At 33.7% G+C, this 5,782-nt stretch overlaps 1 pseudogene; it reads left to right on the forward strand.

Moving 5' to 3' along the window:
- The first annotated feature begins 1,328 nt into the window (after positions 1-1,328).
- On the forward strand, positions 1,329-2,313 carry LOC140343735 (transcription factor Sox-3-like; annotated as a pseudogene).
- Positions 2,314-5,782: the final 3,469 nt, after the last annotated feature.

A 5,782-nucleotide genomic window follows, 5' to 3' on the forward strand; every position in this document is an offset into this window, starting at 1 on the left:
ATATAACTGCTTGGACATTAGCCATACTTGGACAGTTTTCATGTGCTAAGTGGTCAGACCGGTTTATTTACATTTATGCTAATTTGGCTGTTGGTACTCTGGCATCAATCCAAACACTTTCAGACATCAAAAACTAATTTGAAAAAAAAGGAGGGAAAAACCTGAATTGATAATTTTTTAACTCAGTTGCATCATGCACCTAACACTGGCTGGTAAAGACTGAGAATTTATAACTGTAATTAATTTAGAAACTAAATATTTAATGTTATCAAACATTATTTAGCCAAACATTTTGGTAACAAATGTAGTGCAATTAAAAAGGTGAGAATCCAGTATATAACTGCTGTGAAGTTGGCTATACGTGTAAAGTTTTCATGTGATAAGTAGTCAAACCGGTTTATTTACATTATGCTAAATTGGAACAAAAAAATCAGTTAGTTGTCTGGCATCAATCCAAACACTTTCAGCCATCAAAAAAGATTTTTTTAAAAGGGAAAAAAGCCTGAAGTGATAATTTCAAAGTATCACTTGCACCATGCACCTAACACTGGCTGGCAAGGACAGAGATATTATAACTGTATACACAAACAATGTAAATGATTTATAAATATGATCCATAAAACAAAATAAAAACAAAGTGATAATTGCTACTTTTGGGTATAGTATAACTCACATTGCATATGCTACAAGCTGATCTTACTAATCATATTTGCTTTAAGTTTGTATAACATTGAGTTTTTTGGATCCAACATGCTGAAATGGGATTAGATTAATCTTCACAGAACTATAGAGTGTCACCCAAACATTTTAGATCTGATCTGTCAGATCATCAGAAATTTCTGGCTGAGATTTTACGCTTTTTCCAAAAAACATTTTTAGAAGTTGCTTTTAAAGTTACTTTATACTGAATGTTTATAAAAAACACAATCCAATTCTACAAAGTATCTAAAAGTCAAGTTTGATCATAAACAATTGGTAAATTCTGTACTTTTTCTTAATAGTTTTTACTGGGGCTTTATTTTATATATTTTTTAAAATACTATATATATCTATATATATATATATACACATATTGTTTTTAAATGTAACAGCAAAAACTAGGATTGCACTTATTTGGGCATTACCTATTTCTCTTGCATGAATAGGAACTCAATTTGCATGATAAACATGATACGGGTGGGTCTGGACAGGGTTAAGGTGTTGGTAAAATGTAAAAGTTGGGGGCAGGACTGGGAAGCTTCTGATTGGCTGTTAGGGATGATTATGTATTCATTCAGCCCAGACACAACACTTTTTAACAGGAGAGAAATGGAAACGTTTGTATACAGTGACCAGACCCTCCCATCCAGAGACTTTGCTGTTTTCTCTGCTTCTTACTGAACTGGTTTCTTGCAATATTCAGCACTTTCAGCTCCCAATGGATAACATGCTGGAAAATGACATCAAGAACCCAATGCAGCAAACCAATGCACCGGCTGAAGAAACTGTGACCACGGGGAGTAAAGGCAATGCTGCCACCAAGGACCAGGAACGAATCAAACGGCCCATGAATGCCTTCATGCTCTGGTCCAGAGAACAGAGGAGAAAAATGGCCCAGGAAAATCCTAAAATGCACAACTCTGAGATCAGCAAGATGCTGGGGGCAAATTGGAAGCAACTAAATGATACAGAAAAAAAAACTTTTATAGATGAGGCCAAGAGGCTGAGAGCTGTACATTTGGATGAATATCCGGACTATAAATACAGACCAAGGAGGAAGACCAAGACTCCCCTGAAACAGGACAAGTACTCCTTGCCTGAAAACCTGTTGGTGCATGGTAAGACCACAGTTACCAACACTGTTGGCGTTGGACATTATGCCCATATAAATGGTTGGACCAATGGGGCTTATTCACTGATGCAGGATCAGATTGGATACACACAACATCCAGGGATGAACAATCCCCAAATCCAGCAGATGCACAGGTATGACATGAGCAGCCTACGATACAACCCAATGATGTCTTCTGCTCAGACCTACATGAATGCAGCTTCTACCTACAGCATGTCTCCAGTGTATAATCGGCAAATTTCTACTGTCATGAGCCATGGCTCCGTACGATCAGTGGTGAAATCAGAACCTACTTCATGTCCACCTTCCAATAACTTTCACCCTCAGAGATCCTTCTTAGGAGACCTTCAAGACATGATCAACTTGTACCTGCCTTCAGGTGGAGATGACTGTGATCCATTGCCACTAGAAAGAGCAGACTGCATGGTCTCCACCAATATTACCCAAGTGCCAGGACTGCGGTGAATGGCGAATACTTTTAGAGCACAATGTTTTTGATCTTGTTTCTTAATTTTTGGAATTAACTTTGGGACAGGAAACTATAATACAATGTTTCCAATTTTTAGATGTTTTATTGATCTGTTCAAGACGTTCTCACATTTGATTTACTTGGTTTTAAAAAGCTTGAGCTTAAAGTCATCCAAAAAAAAACATTAAAAATTTTATTTTGTATCCAAGAGTCTGTTTGTTTTTTTTTTATTAAATATTTTTTAAAAATTGTTTTCCCAGTGTTGGTTTTGTGAAAATGACTATATTTGAAATTTTAACAATATATGTTCTAACATCTGGGGAAAATTCCAAATATAAATCATATATAATCACTTTCAAAAGCATGAAAAGGTAACAAAATAAACTGATTGCTTGTCTTTAAATATTATGGTAGTTTTATTTTGATTCATGCAAAATATCATTTTGGATTTGATCTATCAGACAACACATTTATTTCAAGGTATATTTAGGGATTTGCCTAAACATTCCAATGGAATTATGGCCGGCTGAGTGGACATTGGTTCCTTTACTACTGAGTTCTAATAGCTGCAAGGGGTCTAAGAAATTGATTTAATAATATTATCTGTCAATCTGGAAAAGAAAAAAAAATACCATTAAAACACTACACAGCTTAAAATTAAAAATAAACTACATTCATCCCCCCCCCTCCCATAAGCTCCAATATTAGAAATAAAACAGTCTTTTTTTCTGGTTCACTATTTTTAACCACGTATAACTCCTTGTGTATGGTGCCAAGGCATGCCAATAATATATACTGAGTTGCATATGCATAGTGTATTTCCTCTGCAATAAAATGCCTGCCAACTCTTACAAGTTTTCTGTTTTTGGGGGAAAGTGGTAAAGTTTGTCTTTATGATTCCTGATCTGCATTCCAAGATCATGTAATCTCATTCTTCTTGCCGCAGTTCTCGCAATATTTCTGTTGTTTCTTTGCTAATGTAAAAACAAGGTGATAAAAGAGTTTTTATCCAGATTTTCAATGCCAATGCGCAAATCAAATTACTGCCTGAAAGAAAGAAAATGTCCATTTGCTAGTAGACTTTATACATTTCGAAGTATAATATTAAGAAAAGTTGCATTTGTATGTTTTGTTTTTCATATAAACTCTAATTTAGAGTAAATGGGTCATTTTAATTCTGGCCATACACAGATGAATCTGAATGTTGAGCCACAAGCTTCTATTATCTCTATTTATTTCTACAAAGACGATTTTAATATCTTCAATAATAGTTCTCTTCTCTTCCTACACATATATCATGAGCCTTGGGCACCTACAACCCTATGGTTATGACCACCAGTTGTCCTTGAACCACAATTTAAAGATTCTAATCACTGAATACAGGAATCACCCCAAAGACCTGCAGTTTTGGAGATGCTCTGGCCCAGTCCAACCATTATGATTTGGTCCTTGTTAAAGTTGCTCAGATTCCTACACTTGCCCATTTTTCCTGCTTCCAACACAACCTATACCAATTCTCTGTATCACACTCCTTGAAAAGTTCCAATGTGACAATCTAATCTAAAACTATAGGAAAAGAATGTGACCTTCCACTTTGTTTGACCCAATATTCTGAAAGTGCTAGTTTTCTAACTGTCATGCTGATTTGGAGTAATAATGCAAATATGGAGTTTTGGCTCCTGTTAAATAAATAATGTACTAAATGAAAGGTTTATTTGTTATTCAGGGCATTTTGAACATTGGACCTATTGAGCATCTGAAGATTTAATTCAAGGTAACAGCTACCTTAATAGACTTCACTCTGGTCTTCAGTAAAAGAATAAATTTTACAATTTGTGCTTTGCAAACATGTAAATTGCTGTAAAAATACACTTATACCAATAATTATCATGCAGCATCATCAACTTGAATATGGTCACATCAAGCAATGACGTAAACTGGAATTTTGAAATTTAATAAAGAGAAATGTGTCCCTATATAAACACCTACCAATGCAGAAATTCACTTTCAGTTTGATGAGAAAAAATCTTGAATAAAATTAATCAGTGAACAGAGGATTTCTAAACTACAATTTAGTGTCTAAGCATGGTCCACTTTTAAGAACAATCTCTATGAACTTTTTAAAACAGTTCTTTAAAGATAAAAATAAAAAAAGTATTGAACTGCCAATAATTCAGCAACTAATGCAAGAAACCAAGGATGATGCCTTCTGTCTTGCCTATAAAACTTTGGTCTAGGTTATTTTTGTGACCAATTCACCTTGATCCTCTAGTTGCAATCCAAAATATTTGCAATATACCAACTTTTATGAACTGACAAAATAGATACAATTACAAATAGCCAACTTAAGGTTAAGTCCCTCAGAAATATGGCATAAAATTTTTTTTTGCCAACATGGATTAAAGTTAGAAATTTGTTTGTATATATAACCTTTTACACAGATCTATCAATATTACTATTAGCCAAATGAAGCTATTTATAAGAATATAAAGATCAATTACTGAAAAAAATATCAACCACACCAAAATATCATCTTATTTTTTGGCAGATAACTCCCTGATTGGTAAAGACAGTATTAGAAACAGTAGAAATGAAACTCTACCCATAGAAGCAAATCTTAAATCCAGATATGTTGCTTTTACTACAATTTTCAAAACCAAAACCAAGTCACTTTATTATTAGGATTGAATAAAAATGGATAGTTGTTATTGATAGGGACAGTCCAATAACATAATGCCTAGATATACAGAATACCATTTCTGTAACATTATCATTTGTAAACTCAATGAGTCCCCTATACCATTCCTGTCTTCAGAAATAAATATTTAATGTTATTATAAGTTATTTTGCCAAATATTTTGGTAACGTACACTGTGCAATTAAAGAGGTAAGAAACCAATATATAACTGCTTGGACATTAGCCATACTTGGACAGTTTTCATGCGCTAAGTGGTCAGACCGGTTTATTTACATTTATGCTAATTTGGCTGTTGGTACTCTGGCATCAATCCAAACACTTTCAGACATCATAAACTAATTTTAAAAAAAGGAGGGAAAAAACTTAAATGATCTTTTCAGAATTTATAACTGTAATTTTAAAATTTAGAAACTAAATATTTATTGTTATCAAAAATTATTTAGCCAAATATTTTGGCAACAAATGCAGTGCAATTAAAAAGGTTAGAATCCAGTATATAACTGATGTGAAGTTGGCCATACTTGTACAGTTTTTACGTGATAGATGGTCAAACCGGTTTATTTACATTATGCTAATTTGGCACAAAAAATCAGGTGGGTTCTCTTTTTAAAAGGGTGGAAAAGGAAACCCGATTTTAGGGGGTTTTTTATGGACACAGTTTTTTGTGTTATGCATAAAGACTGTCATAAAAGGAGATAATGACTGGGCCTTTCTTTTAAGGTATGAAATTGGTTATATACTACAAAAAGAAAGATGGTATAAAATCCAAGGAAATGTACCATGG

The sequence above is a fragment of the Pyxicephalus adspersus genome, chromosome Z (assembly GCF_032062135.1).
Source record: "Pyxicephalus adspersus chromosome Z, UCB_Pads_2.0, whole genome shotgun sequence".
NCBI lineage: Eukaryota > Metazoa > Chordata > Amphibia > Anura > Pyxicephalidae > Pyxicephalus > Pyxicephalus adspersus.